At 38.3% G+C, this 19,650-nt stretch overlaps 2 long non-coding RNA genes and 1 pseudogene across 9 annotated transcripts; all 3 read right to left on the bottom strand.

Annotated features, from left to right (window-relative positions):
- Positions 1–1,059: 1,059 nt before the first annotated feature.
- On the bottom strand, positions 1,060–11,405 carry LOC131227464 (uncharacterized). 8 transcript variants are annotated; one of them, XR_009162294.1, is made up of 9 exons: positions 10,558–11,405; positions 9,738–9,897; positions 5,888–8,741; positions 5,701–5,777; positions 3,511–3,637; positions 3,136–3,283; positions 2,630–2,838; positions 2,182–2,261; positions 1,060–2,082 (listed from the first exon to the last, which is right to left on the bottom strand). It is a non-coding gene; the product is annotated as an uncharacterized LOC131227464 (long non-coding RNA). The 8 variants fall into 8 exon arrangements; XR_009162299.1 differs by lacking the exon at positions 9,738–9,897 and having other exon boundaries at positions 5,888–5,970; positions 6,044–8,844; XR_009162295.1 differs by lacking the exon at positions 9,738–9,897 and having other exon boundaries at positions 5,888–6,264; positions 6,365–8,844.
- A 1,184-nt stretch (positions 11,406–12,589) lies between these two features.
- Positions 12,590–13,303, bottom strand: LOC131227469 (uncharacterized). Its single transcript, XR_009162311.1, has 3 exons — positions 13,011–13,303; positions 12,820–12,898; positions 12,590–12,655 (listed from the first exon to the last, which is right to left on the bottom strand). It is a non-coding gene; the product is annotated as an uncharacterized LOC131227469 (long non-coding RNA).
- A 1-nt stretch (position 13,304) lies between these two features.
- LOC131228151 (gibberellin 2-beta-dioxygenase 1-like) lies at positions 13,305–14,093 on the bottom strand (annotated as a pseudogene).
- Between the last annotated feature and the right edge of the window lie 5,557 nt (positions 14,094–19,650).

Raw genomic sequence — 19,650 nt, 5'->3', positions numbered from 1 at the left:
CAAAATTATTTACTATTCAAAACTAATTCATTATTTCCATCCCACCTAACCTAACCAACGAAAACATGATACAAATAGGGTTGGCAATGGACCTGGATGGCTTCAAGCATAACCATCAATTAGGGTTGTCCAAGGGCCCTAGCTCGGTCAATCTATTCTCAGGTTTTGAACTACAAGTGACAATGTATTGGGTCAGCTAGCAGGTCAACAAACACGAGCTGCTCCTAATGAAGGTTGGACTAAGCGAAATGGGTATGGATCTGAGTAGGGTCGAACCATATCCAACTTGACCCAACCCAGCCATATAAATAACCAATGGGCTAGGCTAGATGAACCAATCCAGCCCGGACCATATAGCCCCATGTTCCATTCTTAAACTTAGGACTGCAACTTGTGTTCGGATCGAACCAAACCCAATTGACCCAAACTATGTTCGGATCAGGTTGTCAAGGTCCTCGGTTTGGGTTAGGATTGCATTTTCAAACCGGGCTCAAGTGGGGATGCAGGGGCACACCCAGGGTAGGCATCCCATGTGAGGTGGGTGGCTCGTGTGAGGCAGACCCCATTCATATGAGGCGGGTGGCTCGTGTGAAGCGGAACCCATGTGAAGTGGGCCTCACGAAGGGAGTTAAGCTAAGGTCTTAACCCATGAGATGTAGGGCCTGGGCTATGAGATAAAGGGATTAATTCGCCATGCTCTATTAGTTCATGTGAGGTGGGCCCTATCCGTATGAAATGAACAAGAACTCCAATACATACTGATAAGTAATGAGAAAGTGGTACTTTCCCACCTTAATTACACTTATATTTAGTCTCAGAAAAAAATTAAAATGATCAATGGTTGTGATAAATATGGGAAAAAAGCCTCTTGGCATGTACAATCTGACATGAAGAGCGTGGGGGCCACCAAGATTGGTATTGAGGCTTAACCTGGGATCCCTTAAATTCTTGAAACCTATAATCTGGCATTGGCCTTGTTATTCTTGTTAGAGCTGTTTGGCATCGACAAATTTCAAAGTATGAATGAAAGCTTAAACAGAGAGATTCACAACCAAACAGTAAAAACAATGGCTCATCAATTCCTTACAATATAGCACAGTAAAAACAGCATAGCAGTTAGGCTACTGATCCATGTTACATGCATTCTAAAATAAATACAACCTTTCTTCCAACACTCAAATATCCATTATACATTGGCCTTCTAACTCAACACAAGGATAGAGCTACAAACAGTTAGTAAAGTGACCGTCACTTCTGAAAACCCTATTCGTGAAGCCTAGCAACTAATGAACTTGAAAGTGGTGAAGAACATCAAGCTTGATCTGAAGAATCCCTTTTGAAGATGAGATTGCCCACCCTTACATAGAATTTGAGAAGCCTATTTACTCATTTTCAATTTGGAGCCAGCCTTATGCCTAAGGGTCCATTGCTTGACTGGGCCCACATGGATCATGGGTGGATCATCTGGTATGTCAATCTTATAAGCCCTATGGTGAGAGGCAACTGTATAAATATCACATCAATTAGACAATCCTATCCGTCCAAGTAAAAGCCTTCAAGCAAGCAGGCGATGACAAAAATCAGCCAATAGTCCACATTCAACAAAGAAAATTGGAAAGCTAGGATTCTACTATCCGCATGTTTTTTGTACAATCAACCACAAACATAAGTGCCAGCAGATGCTGGTCTTCATAGTCTGACTATGTAGCTGAAATCAGGTAGCTCAGATTCTCCATCTTCTTTAGAATCACCCACAACGGTAGGGTAGCATTGTAGTGATCTTGCTCATTTGACCATACAGTCAAGTAAGCCCCATCCATGAATGGACCACAGATCCTCAATTGCGGAGAAAACCTTCACTTCGACTTGTATCCCCCTTCAAATACTTGAAGATCGAAGGGATGAGAGGTACCAGGTCTGGCTTCTCTAATCCAAGCTGTTGTATTGGATGGAAGTTTGGCCAAATCCGTTCATAGAATGGTCTTCCTTGGAAGGGACAAAATTGTAGCTAGGTCATCAATAGGTGGATTGGAGAACGATATTCGACCTGTATCTGAAACTTCCACCAAGTATGCAGCATCTCTGCAACATAACAGTAACTTTGGATTTTAAAAAATTACAGTCTAAAACCATGTATGGACGAGTTATTATCCATATACATTAAGAAAACAATGCGTGTACCAGTGAGCCATCAGAAAGTTGCGATATTCACTTAAGCTCCCTTACATTGCGATGATTAGGAACTGCAGAAGGGGATATCCCTGTAGACATTGCTGAACATTTTCAGAAGTATTTATACTAATATTACTGTTTGAGGTACTAATAAAATCAAAACCACTAGATCCTATAGCCTTGATGGGAAGGAATGATGCATAGCATTGTATACATAGATCGATCTCCATTTTGGATTGGGAGAATCTAAAAGATGCAAAGGCTCATAAATCCAACCAAAACACAGTTTGGGAAACTAAGTATCCTCATAAAGAACATAAATACAAGAAAAGAAATGCCAGATTTTATCATGGATGTCTTAGATGTGAATTAAGAAAAGATTAATAAAAAAAAAAGTAAGATTAAAATCTAATGTTGAAACGCATCGTAGAAAAGACGATGAGAACCACAACAGTACCAGGGGAACTAGTGCGTTTCTTGCACTGAAAACAGGGGAACCTCGTCCTCCTTTTTTTTTTTTTTTTTTTTCCTGGCATAAATATAACAAAGGAGTGATAAACTTCTTGCTATTTTTTGGTTTGCAGGGAAATGTTCTCTGCTGAGGTCCACGAATGTTTCCCCTCTCGCTCTCCGATGTAAGGCTAGCCCAGCTTGATATAGAAACCCCTAGCAAGCATGTATTTGTATTATGATTCATAAACAGTCCATACAATAAATACAATTAGATGAACCTAGCTTGAGGTACACAGTAGGTAGAGCATGACAGGTAATGGCACACTATGCCAATGCTCAAGTCCAAAAATCATATTGGTCTACTCAATAGGCAGCCCACACTTGTATGAGAAAAATGGACCATTGGAAAAAATGACCAATGGTCCATATTCAATGTTCATGTCATGCACAGCCTATCTGATGAGTCGACCAGCCTAATGTTTGTGTTAGCTTGATGATAGTGTTCCTTACCAGATGAATGCCCATGTCTATAACACATCCTAAATTGGCATGTGTGCTACAAATAACCTACATCTACCACACAAGAGCAAGTCCACTTAGAATTCCTCGTACCATCAACTTTTGATATTTTGTAAATAATGACTGGCCAAGGAGTAAACTGCATAGACAGGAAAAAATGAAATAATAAGACATTTAACCTTATTTTAGATAAAAGTCAAAAGCAATATAACAAAACAGTGTTGATATATCTATGAAAATATCTAACTCGAGAAAGGAAAAGGAATTTTGGGAGCAAACTAAAGCTTTCGCATTGTTCATGTTGCCTTTATTGTTATGAATGGGAGGAGAGGAAAGCTCAATGGAAGAGTGATGCAGCCCACTGACATCTATGGACTGTCATGTAGATCCACACTAGTTCAGGGGTCCCTCCTGATCATCTCCTCCTTTCCCCTACCCTAAGCTGCATGCCCAGTTTATAGCTTGGTTGTTTCTTCAACAAAATTCAAGCTACCTTGCAAAATAAATAACATTATATCAGTTGGGATGGCACAGAGGACTTGACAAAGGATAAAATCATGGTATCATGGTGGATATCCTTCATTAGACATGTCCCATCAGAATCAAAGTCAGATATTGCTCAAAAATAGCACTCCTCTCATAAAGTCAAGTATTATATAGATATCTTAAATGATTATTCATATTTCATGCATCACTGTCTGAAAAATGTAACAAATTGTGAAGAAGAAAAGATAATGATGTCGGCCAAGTATGAATGCTCTGTTAGCAAATAATAAAAACCATGCATGTATTTGAATTGATGTTGATCCAGGTCCACATGCCAAATTGACAAACTTTTTCAGTTTAATTGTGCATTAGATGTCCACCAACCAGCCAATTAGGTCAGTTCTGTATAGTTTTTGGTTTATCGCCCATCAAAAGTAGGGCCTACAATTTGGACAGTTTGATTTTGAGTTATACATCCATAAGAACTATCACACTCGTACTATAGCATGAACATTTTTTTTTCACAAAACAAACCTAATTGACAAATAGCATCCACATTTTGAAGCGTAGTTCTAAAACTCACTAACTTCAATTGAAACTCAGCCAAGTCAACTTGACTTGTCAAGATATTGAACCGGTCAACAAGAACTCAGTTCTAGATGTGGCTTGGTTCCAACTTAGAGAGACTCATTGAGTCAATCTGCTGACTCAAATGACTCAACAAGACTCATGGTGACTCAAACCGACGTACTCGCCTTGAAAAAGGATTATTTAAAAAAATTATCGAATGACTGGCCACTTGACCTCCCTTAACCACATCCAATTCAGTTCTACTTGTTTGTTTTCCTATATTATATTATATTCAATGTGCTAAATGAAAGTATTTTACATATTTACTACCAAACCTGTCCTGCTTTTGGGCTTCTCAAGTTAGTTGATCTGACAGGATTCGGTTCGTCCTGAATCGGCCCGGGCTTGGGAATTCTAGTCTTTGGTGAGACTGGGGGAGGGCTCAATTGTCCAAGTGTTGGGGACCGACCGAAGGTATCGCATTCATCAATCCCCGATTTAAATATTCAATTTGATATGCTCCTATGGTAGGCTCTTCCTAATCAGTCGCCCGAGTCTAATGGATTGGGGATCCGGGAATCTGGGTCCCATAACTAGTTATACACCATCGGCGAGCTACGCATGAACTTTGCTTAAGTTCGAGCTCCTAGGTTTAGAGTTATGCCGAATTCCTCTACTTCACGGACTCGCGCATGTGCATGCACGTGCGGACAATATGCTAAATCAAAATATTTGCCAGATAACACCCGAGGACATATGATACCCGAGTATCGAAGGGCCAGGGTGTTACAATTATTCTACTCTAATGCAAGTCAATAAGAGATAATAGGTAAGAAACACTTCATGTTCACACCATGGTGTGACGTGACGATAGCAGTGGCCATAACAGCCACCACCATCTCTGTTATGATACAAGCCAAAATGTCCATTACGGCCTTTTTTTTAAGAAAAAAGAACCTATATCGTCCTCATAATAGACCATTATGGGGATGTTATGAGTCATTTTTCCATAACGGCCATTATGACCATTACGACCCCATAACGTGTAATAGTTGCCACCATTACCATTATGTAACAGTTGTTATAGCACACTATGTCTCACACAAATATTTAGGGCACATGTGTCTGTTTGTATGCATGCAATACAAAAATAAAGAGTGCAACAGCTTTTAGCTATAAACAAAACACTGCCTCAATCTATAGTTCGCATTAGTGAGCCATTTCTTGCAACAACCATTTCCAATTTCACAACTCCTGAGCGTAAGGCAATGGTGTTATAACTGCTAACTGAGCTTCTAGAGAACATTACGTAGGTTGACACATTCCTATGAATATACCCCAGTTATTTGGCTACTTTGGAGATAATACATAAATAAAGTAGCAACAGAATTGAAAATATTAGCCAGTGCATAGAAATTTTACATTTGAAGGGGGGGGCGCGTTAAGAAGGGTGCTTCTTATAGACGTACTTTTGCAGAGGAGAAATAGAAGGGCCCTCACATGTGTCGGCATGGCATTTGTGTATGAGACCCTTTCCATTCATCAGGTCTACCCTTTGGTGAAAGTGTCCTAGACTCCTGTGTAGAAATATGGTCAGATCATTAATAAGGTGAATAGATGGGCCACCTATGTACCATTGGTTATCCATCTTTTAAGTATCTATTTTCTCAATACAAGAGTGACTCACCTGATGAATTGACAGACCTGATCCTAGCTGAAGACAAATTCATTTGGAGGTCAGTGTGATTGGATCACTAGAATGTGTTCAAACTATCCATGAGACTGATGTATTAGGTGTCTGCAGATGCATGCCTCTTAGGTTAGTGATTGAATGTAAGAGTACCTTTCATTGGAAAAAGATTTTACATCAATCCTGTGAACCTGCCTTCTGAATGATTTCTGGAGAAATTGGTAGTCAAGAGATACACAACCATAGCATTAGGCAAAGAATCATAAGAGAATATAAAAAGCAACAGACTATAGCAAAAAAAAAAAAAAACACACACACGTCTACTCCTTACAGTTAACAAATCACAATCCCGATCTTGCAGAATTATGTCATTCCTGTTGCAAGTAATTGAAAAGATTTCAGTATTCATGCATTTCATTGGCAAACAAAGGAGGAGTAATCACGTTGCTTGTTGCAAACAGATAAACATATCACCTTTTTTCTTCATTCTCAAGGACTTATCCCCGAATATCTTTCAAGGACTAATCAAATCACTGAAAGAAGACAAACCTAAAAGAGTAAAGCATTCCATTAGAACAGATCTTACACATTTTAAACAATCCAGGATTTAAAGAGGGGCAGACAAGATAACCAATCAAGAATGTTGCAACAATGCAACATGAGCACAGATGCGTCTACCTGTTTCAGACATGTACGGCAGTGTTTTCTCAGGCGAGGAAAGAAGAAAATGGACACAAGGTCCTCGAAAACCCACCATGCCGACATGTCTGTACAGGTATATAATGACATTGAAAGTTGTTTTATTAGATATTACTTCATTTAGGGTCAGTTTGGAACCAAGAACATATATTCCAATAAAAACACAAGCTGATAGACACCCACCATTATCACCATGTACATGTGTATATTGTCTTTTTTGTGGAGGAGAGCATGATATTTCCTCATTACACTTTTTACAAAAAAGTTAAGAAACTTCTCTGCCATGGTAGTTAATAATGGGTGTCAATTAGAGTATGTTTTTATTAATATATATTCCCTCTTGATTCCAAAACCATATTCATAAGAAACAAGAAAATGGATTCTAATAGCTAAACCATGACCTAAACAAAAAGCATATAAATACTGCTAGATGTAAGAAGAAAATGGAGTGTCAACGTGTGACTGACATGGGTGTCGAACACTGCAAATTTCTAGTATATGAGTGCTTATTACACATACAAATATATAGGTTGTGAAAAATCAAAATAATCAAAATGAAAGGAAACCTCGAAAACTAGTGAAGTCTGGATAGATGATTGGTAGAAACCAAAGATCTAAAACTACAACACTGAAATTTGTTCCCCTATAACTAGTCAAGACCACAGCTACCACTCTAAGCATTCGAAAAAGGATTTGGGAAGAAGAAACTACCAATGTTCTGCAACAAAGATGGTCAGCTTTCCACCAGGAGTAAACATGAGAAGAACAATATCTATGTCGCATAGAATCGACAGTTAACATTGTTCAAGACTCCTTTTGTCGTTTAGAGAATGTGTTCTGCCTATCACATGCAGTCTCCAACATCACTATCTTAATCATGTTCTTTCGCATCTCAACACTTTCTAGTAATAGAATTACTCTCTATTACTCAGACAGCTTCAAATGAGCACAAATTACCTAATTCCCACTTGATTAAAGCAGGATAATTGAAGAGATGCTCTTTAAATTAAGGGTTTTAGTTTATTGAAAATGTAAAAGAATGAGAACAAAGGAAATGCTCCGTACAAAATCAGGTTGTGAGAAACAAAATCCAATTCTAGATTTGAGAAGAGAATTTGTGAATGGTTTCTGTTGTTTTCAGTATTACATGTCGAACATCAATTGATAGGGATACCAAATGAAGAATAAATTGTCTTTACTGAGAACATAATAAGATTGATATGGGCTTTATCATAAATGCAAAAACAACGACAACAAAGGCAATAAATTCTACCAGACTAGGTATGCAAAAACAAAAATCACAAATCACAATTCTAGGAGTATGAAAATCCAACTGCCTACAAAAAAAAAATCCCAAATGACTGTTATTTTAAACAATCATTCTTTCCTAAAAGAATGAAAAAACAAGACCATGAATTCAATTGAATCAGGTCACAAGCTCACAAGACACAAGAAGTATGAAAAAAACAAGACGATGAATTCAACTGAATCAGATCACAAAACACGGCCATTTCACAATTTGGGAGGACAAGTAAGACAGGTTCTATTCTTTTCAACAATTCGTCTGAACTGGAATTGAAAAAAAAAAAAAGAAAAAGAAAAAGAAATTCTAAATAGAAGTTGGGAAACTTCTAAGACACCCTTAGATGATCTGTGCTTCAAAAATAGGCAGTTTCACTCCTCAAGTGGGTCACAATGTTTACAGTAAACTGCCCATTCAAACAAATTTTTCTACCCATCCATTCGTCTTGTATGTTGGCAGCCTGATTTTTAGAGCAGTTCTAACAATGGGACATGTGGCTGCATGTGGATGGCAGGGCTGCCATGTAAATTTAGCAAACCTCAACTTTTTCCTTTGCAATAGAGTCAGCAATACAATTAAAAGAAATACTAGGACTCTACACATGAGATTTCCAAGAAGCAAGAACACAACCTCATTTCATTCAAAATAGATCTTGGCTCCAAAGCGGGAATGCACTTCCTAAAGGTACAAGCGATAGCATTATAGAGTCTCTTTGCCGCTACCAATTCACAAAATCTCCACACTGCTTTCAATAGCCAACAGCTCTGTTCGGTTTGAGGATCCTTTCCCCACCAGCCTAAAAAGGCAAATTTAACGTTGTCTCATCCATCCTTAAGCATGACTCTAACCCTGAACAGCCCGGTATTACCAAAACAACTTCTGTAAGTATTAAGAAGTCATCCCGAGAACCAATCACCTATAGGTAAGGTACCACAATTTATGGTGTTGTATCCTGCCAACACAGGGTACTGCTTGTGTATGACATCAGTGCTATGAAGATGGTAGGCATCACCATGAAGATCACCTGGCACAAAAATCAGGCCAGTCCGCTGATCAGGTGGGCCACTCCGTTGGAATAAATGGACAGACAATGGTCTGACTCAACATACAGGTGTGGCCCACCTAGTGATCTGATCAGACTGATTTTTGAGAAGAGGTGCCTATAGTTTACTTTTTCATAGTATTGATTTCCTACACAAGTGGCATATTGGCAGATAAGATGTTATAATACAAGTTGTGGTACTGTTGCTCGTAGGTGCTCAATTCTCAATGATCTCTCCAGCACCATTCAACAGGATGTGACTATCAGAACCAAAGAACATTCCAACATGTCTAAGAAACATATCAGCAAAAAAATCAAGTTAAAAAAAAAAAAAGAAAAAAAGAGTAAAGAAGTTGATTATTAATCTAGTGACTGTTTAGTACTAAATGAGATTTTCTATCAAGGCTTTGCCTGATTGACTTGCCTGTTCACCCCATGATGTGATGATACAAACCATACATCTAGAAGGTCCCATAACATAGGGCCCCCATGAGAGAGATCTCACATATCTGACATCTTCAAGTTCCCATAACAAATGGACCATTGTTTCAAGTTGCTTTTAGATAAGGAAGACTTTCTGTGTATGGACCATCTTTGGTGGCAACTTTTAGATGAACACTCTGAATCATCACATGGAAGGGGAGAGAACCCTGTTAGGAAAGCTCAAATTATGTAAACATGTTTCAAAACTGAGTGTGGTCCACACATTGGTTGCACCTTGTAACAAGAAAAGAATATAAAATTCCGTAAACTTTGCAAAGAAAATAACTATCGGTTCACATTCAACTACACTTGTAGCATACCTGATAAGCAGACTGGCCTGATTTTCAGTTCAATGACCAACCGCCTTGTTCAGCCTCCACAAGTGTAGCACGTTGGCATGTGTGCTGCTAGGCCCCTTCTCCATCTCATTTCCACAAGTCCCACTCCCATTCATCGATGAAATGATCGCGTTTAAATGTTCTGTTTGCCAAATACATCAGTTAACCATAGAAAGCAATCCAGGAACGATACAATGCATCTACCAAAAATGGAAGTAGTTGACAATGCTCAGACAGAGAATTTTCTGGCACATTAAAGTGGGACCCATAGTTCCTTCAAAGTTACTTCAATTTAGGGTATGTATAATCATGATAAGTGTATAATTGAATGATAGCATCCTTCAATGTATGATCACTGAGCATGGAATCTGGCCTATCCAAGTACCCAAAGAAGGAAGTGTCCATAAAAGGACAATCTGCCTGCCTGTTTGGATTGGTGGAATCCAAAAAATAACTGAAGACAAGAAATAATTTTCTTCTGAAGTGACATTTAGGGCCAGGCCCACGGGATGGTTAGATTGTCCTGATTTTTTGTCATCCTAATCAGCATGGTGGGATGCAATTGTTGGACGGGCTGGATGATGTCATACTCATACCTCACTTCACCACTCTTTTGTTTAAATGAAAGATGAAGTATTTGGGCCATTGTAGCCCCCAAAAAGCACTTTCCAGTACTTAAAGTTATCCAAGGCAGCATATGGTAAAATCATGTTAGTAAGGAGCCTTGCGGTAAAAATCCCCAGATTATAAAACAAAGAAGCATTCACTTCTGGTAGAGAGTTGGGTGAGAAATGGAACTTACAATGGGAGGAAGAGGTAGGAAGGAGAGTATTGATGCATCTTGTCTACAACTCCAAGAGACGTCCACGCCCTTCACCTCCTCTCAGGAATGGCCATCCAATCTCGGTATGTGGGACGTGTGCTATCTTGTGCGAATCCCCACATTTCTCCTTCTTGCATCACTTCTCTAAATGGGGACAACCTTGGATTTGTTGATGTTGGAGATTCGTTAGAAGTTGCAATCTGGATGGCAAACATGCCAATTTATGACAATAGCTAATCTCCAAACGTTGAAGCAAGGGCAGGTTTCCTATCCACTCTGGCAGAGCCGTTAGACTTGGCCAATTGCGGATTTGTAGCTCTTGCAGTGTTGTGGCGAGTCTTAGCACTTCCGGCAAGGATGTCAACTTATCACAGTCCCACATTCGAAGTTGTCGAATTGACACGAGTTGTTGCATACCGTCTGCTAAAGAAGCCAGCTCCGGACATATCTTAATCGACAAGGCTTGAAAGGCAGTGAGGTGCTGCAGCCCTCCAATCAAGCTCGTTAGGCTTCGACAATCAAAAATGGTAAGATGTTGAAGAGAGCTCAAGCCTTGCAGTCTCAAGGACGTGAGACCATTGCACACCTCAATCCACAGAGAACGGAGAGAGGCGAGGTTTTGCAATTCCATTGGCAATAATAGCAGCTCAAGGCAGTAAGAAATTGTGAGGGACTCTAGAGAAGCAAGGTTTCCAAGCTCCCCCGATACAGACTCGAGCTTTGGGCAGCGTCTAATTGATAGCATCGAGAGACGGGTATGGTTTCGCAACAAGCCATCAACTTTAGCTCTTCAAAACTTTCAATAGTGAATGTCGAGTACTAGAACAGGTACCTAAGTTAGTTACAACATTTCAGATAGATGCATGGCATAAACCCTAGAGTTTTAAAACACTGGATCACTTGTTTGTGGGTCCCTCTGTGGATGGTTAACAACTTGAAAAAAATCTCCTCAATAGGATATTATCAATTCCTTACCTTTCGATCTGTGGCTTGTCAATACTTGGCGGTGGTGGCCAAAAATAATAATAATAATAATACTGCAAAGGCCCACATCCAACTGCAAAAAGCCCAACAATGGTTGCCAGGATCTTCTGCAAAGGCTTTAAAAGAAAAAAAAAAACAAAAACAAAAACTGCATAGGCATACCTACAAGGTTTTTTGGGCGTGCTTCTTCATTGTGGAGCCAAATTGGTCAATGGTCTGGATTGCCGACCACAGGCCTCACTTATTCAAACTGGAACCCAAGATTTTATGTGCAATGAGTCTTGCTAATCCAATTTGTATGACAGTAATTCATCTACATGCCACCACATGTACCCACCTAGAACACGTGTGAGAAATCTAAGCCAAAATGGTCTCATGGCCGCACGGTGGTATTAGGACTTCGCCAAAATCGCAAATTTACGACGGACTAAATCCGTCGTAAAACCAAATAAACGACGGATTTCGTCCGTCGCTGTTTACTGGGTCGTTTTTAATTTTCGACGGATAATATCCGTCGTTTAATCTGCGACGGACTAAGCGACGGATAAGATCCATCGCAAAAAATAAAATCCGTCGCTGAAATTCAAAAAATCGTCGTCATTAAAAATATTAGCGACGGATAAGGTCGGTCGCTACCATGAGTAGAGCAACGGAGCTCCAATTCGTCAGAAATTAACGACGGATTGGGTCCGTCGCTAAAATATCTTTGTTTTACATCAACAGCGGATTTTTTTTTTTTTTTTTTGGACACCTGATAGTTATTCAAAAAATAATTCACAAGATTGTTTAATAAGAAACACATTCACAAGATTGGGCTGAATATGAAACTAGACTAAATATCAATGTGTTTGGATGCTCAAAAGGCCTAAATAGGTAACTAATCTAAATATATAGTAAATAGCCAAAATTAGGTCTGCTACTGATGAAATTAGATAATGTAAAGATATCATTTTCCCTGAAAACTTAACAAATGATCATCATAATTATGTCCCATCAATTAAAATACAAATCCAAGAGATGCAAGACCTTAAAAATGGTCCAATGTATTTGTTGCCTATCAACCACCCTTTACAGCAAGTCCCTCTTTTGTCACCTGTTGCAGTAAAAAAAAAATTCACACACAAAAAACATGTTCTTCCAAACTTTGATTGTAGAAGAAAGATTTGAAAATAAAATGAGATATAGAGTTTATTCACAATGTGATGGTAAGTAAAGCCTCATACACATCATTTATTAGTAGTCATGTTTTGTCTGTACCTGCCGTTTATATATTTTTTCTTCCATAGTTCCATGTGCCATCAAACAATATGCATAAACGGGCTTTGTTTGCCTATACCTGCAAGAAAGCAATACATTTTAGAAACAAGGAATAACAACAAGAAAACTGCACTCCAAAAGATTAAGCATTAATTTTTTTTTAGAAAATAAGTATCTCGATTATGTCATACCTCCAAACCTGAGCCTGAAGATCATAAGTAGGGTTCCACAAACCGTCAACAAGGATTACATGGTTAGCAACGTGAAGGTTGATGCCTCATCCCATGATTCAAACAACTCCAAGCAACCTAGCCTCCTTCCAGAGATGGCAACTGTACTTCACCACAACTCTTGCAATACTGCTGCTCTCCCATTCTCAATTGGGTCCACCATATTAAGCCCATTCTTCAAAACAGAGAAACTTGGGAATTAAATAGAAAGAAGAAGAAAAAGAAGAAGCACCATTATGCAGATTTATACCTGCAAGGAACCACCAACATGACAAAGGAGTTGTGGTCAGGTGGGACTGAAACCCAGCTCCCATCACTGAGAGAGATTTGAAGGCCTGATGTATTGTTTGATCTCAGAACTGATATTATCTGAGGGTCAGTGTGTTCTCCAAAACCAGTTAAGCTTGGTTCAACCTTCAGCCCTACAGTTAAAGATTCAAGAACTCCACAAGCTAATTTCTTCACAGCTGATATAATCACTCACAGCAGAGCTGAAAAATAACCCACCAAAAAAAAAAGGTCATTTCATCAAAACATGAAGTATTATTGCATAAAAACAGAAGCTCCAAGTTGAAGAATCGTAGCTATAAATAGCTAATGCTATTTGAAAAATGCAATTGGGTTTGAGCTGCAAGAGAAAATGGTTGGATTTTCTTACCAAAAGATTTCTGGGTTTCCTCTAGAAATGGCCCAAGATCTCTGAGAAATGGAATTGGCATTGGTTTGAAAGAGGAGACACTCAATCCAGCCCACATCACCATTGGGTCCAATCCTATTGTTTCCATACCCAAACGGATTAGCAGGGCCAGCTTTTTCCTTCTCAGGTTGAGGTAAGGAGAAGAACTTCACAATCTCAGCTCCCAACCTATCAATGAACTCTAATGGAATGCCATGGTTGAAGAATCCAAACTCTTCACAGGCTTTCACAAGAAGAGTTTTGGACTTGGGTTTTGACAGGTCTATGGTTGGAATGCCAGGGTTGGACATGGGCTTCTGGTTTCCTACAAAACTAATCTGATCTAATGCTGGTTGAGACAACACCATCTTTTTGTTCTTTTTTTTTCTTTTTCTTTTTCAAGAGCAGAGCTGAGGAAAACAGAGAGAAACAGAGGAATCTGGATATGTCATTGGGACAGCCTATCAATGCTTTCCTAGAGTAAAGCATCCATGTTCAATTCCAGCTCTTACGTATGTGTCGTTGAGTGCAAATATAAAATAAGCCACAATTTCTTTATATTCAAGTTGAACATGAAAAATTAGTGAACTATGGGAATCTAATCACATAAAAGCATCACGATGCTCCAATCATCAACAGAAGCACCAATTGAAATTACAAGCAAAACATAAACATCTTAGAAAACACACTAGGCAGCTGGATCCTATGACCTTACAACGTACCATCTCAAAGTTGACGCCGAGAACCAGGAGACTTCATAGGTGCTCCATGTTGCTGCAAATGAACTGTAACTCAGACAGAAGTAAAATGTTGCACATAGTAATAGTGATGAATTCTCCAAATAAAACATAAAAACATGAAACTGTTGTGTCATGTTTTCATGTTTGGATTAATATTTTCTGTTATATCAATTTTTAAGACTTGGTTGGACATTTAGAAAGCATTAAGACTCATAATTTTTTAATACTCCAATTATTTCTTAATATCACGAGGTCCAGCCAGCTCCAGCCCCTCCCTCCATGCTAATAAAGCATAGGAGAACGACTCCAATATATTGTATATTCCACCAAATAGTAGTTTCCTCCCCCTTTTTTCTGTGGATAGGTAAATTGGGATCACACTTGAGACCTAAATGTTGCCTCAAAGAGCACCATCCATGGAGAACCAACTCATAGTTACTACTTACTACATTCGTCTAATTGTTAAGCGAATGAAATAATTTTTTGTTAAACAAGAAATACACAGCAGGCTTAAAGAGAAGGCATGAAACAATACAAATGAAAATTTCCAGATCACAATGAAGAAATCACAAGTATGCATCTTTGACCTGAGGCATTCCATGAGCTAAAACATGAGAGTATCAACAAGATTTCCGTTTGCATTTTCCATGTAAAAAGTCCTGGCAAACCTTCAAAAGCAAAAGAAAAACCCGAGTGTAAGGACAAAAATGAATCAAAACAAACTAACAACAAATATGGTTTGCAAAATTTTTACAAGAATGGCATCACTTATCCACTAACATACATGGGTGCAAATAAAAGACATCAATGCAAAGCTTGTTCAAGGATGAAGACATCAATGCAAGCATGCAAGGTTACAAGGCAACTACTCAATTGAGCTGCCTAGCCACCATATCTAATAATTTATCAACTTTATGAAAGACAATGGAACCTAGGACAAATCAACCAAGATAAGAAACAAAGAAGAGACCCAGGCTCATCTATAGTTTCACATCTTAGAAGTATAAGTAGACTTGTAGCTGAATGGACCCTTGTTCCTGTATACAATCCAGTTAGCTCAATGAATCCCTCAATATCGCTAGCTGGAAAAAATCGAAGTTACCTCCAACATAATAACTAACAATAGAAATAATTGGCACCACAGTTCAACATCATATTTGTTGTAATGCTTGGGATGGGCATCATTTTCTGGCACACAATCATATCAAATGAAGGACAGAATGTGAAAATCAATTTGCATGTATAAAAATGGAGCGAATAAAGGAAACCATTTACCATTTCAACTTTCCTGTATACCAGCTGCCAACCTGAGTGACCTAAAGCAAAATAAGGAAGACCATCATTATCATCATTTAAGCCTTATCCCAACTAATTGGGGTCAGCTACATGAATCCTTTTCCACCATCATTATCATAACTTGCTTTTGAGTGCTTGTCACTTACCACATCAACCTACATATCAGAAATCATGGACCTCAATTGCTCGGCAACAAAGTCCTCTGAAACATGAACTCCATTAGAAAAACCTTATTTCAAGATGAGGCTTGAGCAAAAATTGAATAGCACTAAGGAAATTGAATAAAGATAAAGAACAACTGATAACATCTTATAAAAGAAAATGCTTTGAAGAACAATTGCATACTGATGCAGAAAATTTTCTAAATTATACCAACAAAATAACACAAACCTTGACTTCAAAGAAAGAAGAAAACAATACATAGAAATGCAGAACCAGCTTCATGAATTGGAGGAAACGAAAGGCTAAAAGAAATAGAATTTGAAATCATGTGGGGTGATGCCTAACCTTAACTTGGGTGAGCAGTTCGTCAGGTAGAGGACCACCTGAGTAGTAAATGAAATCAAGAAACACATCAACAGCTCCAGGCTCCAGTCCTGTAAGTAGTATCTTTTGAATGAGCTCATATGTTGCCTTGGAAGTGTCATATAACACTGGAAGCCACCCATCAAAACATTCATGATAGCCACAAAGGAAAAGTTTTAGTAAATTTGAGCAACAAATTCATATCCAAACATGGCAGCACAACTTTTATATAAAAGCCAACCCAAAATTGCTGAGAGGGGCTGCATATATATGAGAAAATTGCGCGCATGTTGAAAATTCCACAAGGGAAGATCCCAAGATAGATGAAGCAACTAGGATTGAAATCTAACTAATTGCAACAGATCTGAAATGTACATACAACTTTTTAGAAGAAAATTTCTACAATGGAAGATCCCAAGATAGATAATTAAAGGCCAGATAGAAAGATAATAGAAAGACAAATGAGAAACAATACATTTGGAAAATAAATGAAAGTAAGTGATAATGGAGAGACAAAATAGTTGATGCGTAATTGTAAATGGTCCATAACCGGGGGCAATTCAAACTGGAAAATGTAGTGGTGTTGGCAATTTAGGTAACATAATTGTGTCAGAATATTTCAAAAGTATGTAGGCTATTGGCTATCAAAGGAGACTGCAACTTATTAGGACAAGAAATAAACACACAATCCGGTTTATGGGTTGAAGAATCACATCAAGAAGACTAGCATAAGGTGCAAAAATAAAATAAAATAGTCAACATGGAAAACCAACTCCCGAATCAGATATCATGGAAAACATTTCCAACATGCCTCATTATAAAGTATAAATCAATCATGACGCTCTACATGGTTAAAGCCGATATAATAGTGCCGTGATATTCAATATTTCACATGGGATGGGAGCCCATAAAGCAGAGTTATGTAAATTGCCTAAGCCAAGTCCTAATTATTGGTTGAAAAAGGGAAGGGAAGTCTTATTCACTGGTTTTGTGGGAAGATTAAAAAAAACAAATGCACCTAAATAGCTCATTTATATCTATCCACCTTGCAACAAAGAGAGCACGTACTCCTTTCAACATTATCGAAATCATTCTTGGAGTTAGCTCACAAGGGCAGAATTTTGTGTATCACAGTTTGGCAGTATCACAGTTTCTGTCTTGGGAATTGGGAGCAGTAATCTTTAACTAGTAACAGAATTTTGTGTTAATTAATCTAAATATGAATACTAGTCCAAATAAAGCTGACACTACACATGGATATCTAACAGGAAATCAAAATGCCTGAATTTTCTTGGTTATTGGACTGAAACTTCTGAAGCTCATACTTTGCATCCAACCATAGGATTGTGATAAATCACAGATGTAAAACTTCCTGAAAGATGTTTGGCAAATAAGAATGCACAATCTGGCCCACAAAGCTTATCAATGCAACTCTTTTGAACATTCCTTATACTTTGTTCCCCGCAAAGTGTAGTTCAGCTGTGTGTTCTCAAGCATATCAGTTACAAAAGGATAAGCTGAGAGTAGCATATCAGTTACTTAGAGAAGAGAACATTGTCCATTTCTAAAGTGTAACTGTTAGATCATTGAAAAGTGGGTGTGATTCTCATGTTTTTCTCCACCCACATAATTGACAACAAAAATGCAAGCCATTTGATCAATGGCCACTGATCAAATGGCTGGATTTATCCAATCAAAGTACTTTCCAAGAGTTATTATCAATAAAACGTGGGACCTAAATGATTGATGATCAAGGTTAATGATTCAAACTTTTTTTTTTGTTTCTATCTTCAAACCCTGCAAAAAAATAAATAAAAAGGAGGTTCTTAAATGAATCAACACACAGCCATGTAGTAATTTTTTATTTTTTTTAAAAAAATGATATCTACTACCCTTAAAAAATGCCCTTATTTCAACATGTTACCAAGCATGCTTATTTTAAATAAGAGCTGTTTTCAGATTTGAAGAAGTAATTTTACCAAATGAGTTTATTTAAAACAACTGTTAGAACAAAAAGAGGTTATTAGAGTAGCTCTTATTTTATAAGTTCTTATTCCATTAGAGTAGAGATGCCAAATGAGATAATGCAATGTTTAAACCATTGGAAAAAAATCTGATTATATTATACAGTAGACACAATTAACTGCTTTCTCTAAGTATACATACATTTCCTACATCTTTCACATCTCTACTGTGTATAAGGATGACATGTTGCACCACTAGATCCATCTTCAATCCAAATCCACCTGTCCGAGTTTCACCACTAACTGCAGCTAGATCCAGGGCATGTTGCAATGATCCAAATTGCCTATATGGACCATGTGGAGTGGGTGGTACCCAAAATCTTCCAAAACTAAAGACAACACCTGTCGGGGAACAGTTGAAATAGTAATTCCCACCACCAAAATCGTCCAAAGTACATACAGGTTCCACCCTGATATTTATATGCCATCCAATCTACTTATATGATTTGCCACACTAGGATGAATGGATTCCCCGAAAATCAGGATATTCCAACACTCAACTTGGCCATATATAGTAAATTTAGCATGATTTGACACTATTCCTTGTGGCGTGGCCTTGATTTTTAGGATCCATCGTGAAAATTAGAAAGAGAACAGCAACAGAATGTTAAAATAAAAAAATAAAATAAATAAAATAAAAAATAAAAAATCTGTCAAATCAGAAAATCCCAATTTGTAAAATCAGAAAATCCCCAATTTGCAAAATCAGAAAATCCCCAATTTTAAAAGTCCGAAAATCCCCAAAATCCTAAAATCCCCAATTTGGGGTCCACATTCAAATCTGTAAACTCTAAAATCTCCAGATCCTGAAATAAGGGTCCACATTCAAATCGGGAATCTACAAACTACTTACTCCCAAATTCCTAAATCGGCATTAATATTGAGAGAGATTGAGAGAGAGAGAGAGAGAGAGAGAGAGAGAGAGAGAGAGAGAGAGAGAGAGAAATACTTTCACCTGTGTGAATCTGATTTAACCCGAGCTTCAAATACACCTTTTCCATCAGGCGAGTCACCAGATTTTCACCATGAAGAGAGAGAGGAGAGAGAGAGATCGACAGGAAGAGAGAGGAGGGAGAGAGATCGACAGGAAGAGAGAGAGGAAGGAGAGATCTGTAGGAAGGGAGAGAGGAGCGTATGAGAGAGGGGTTGAAACAGCGCCCTAACCAGTCCCCAAAAGCTCAAACGAGAGAGGGGGCCGGCGCCCTAATCCGTTCGTGAGGGACGCGGATTAGATACTGACAGGTTGAGTAGCGAGACTCGCTACTCTAGTGGTGTCACTAAGTTCTGTGGACCCCACTATGATGTATGTGTTGTATCCACAACGTCCATTCATTTGGATA

The sequence above is a fragment of the Magnolia sinica genome, chromosome 15, assembly GCF_029962835.1.
Source record: "Magnolia sinica isolate HGM2019 chromosome 15, MsV1, whole genome shotgun sequence".
In the NCBI taxonomy this organism is placed as follows: Eukaryota; Viridiplantae; Streptophyta; class Magnoliopsida; order Magnoliales; family Magnoliaceae; genus Magnolia; species Magnolia sinica.
The sequence above is the reverse complement of the archived record's forward strand: the minus strand, read 5'-3'. Positions and strand labels throughout refer to the sequence as shown.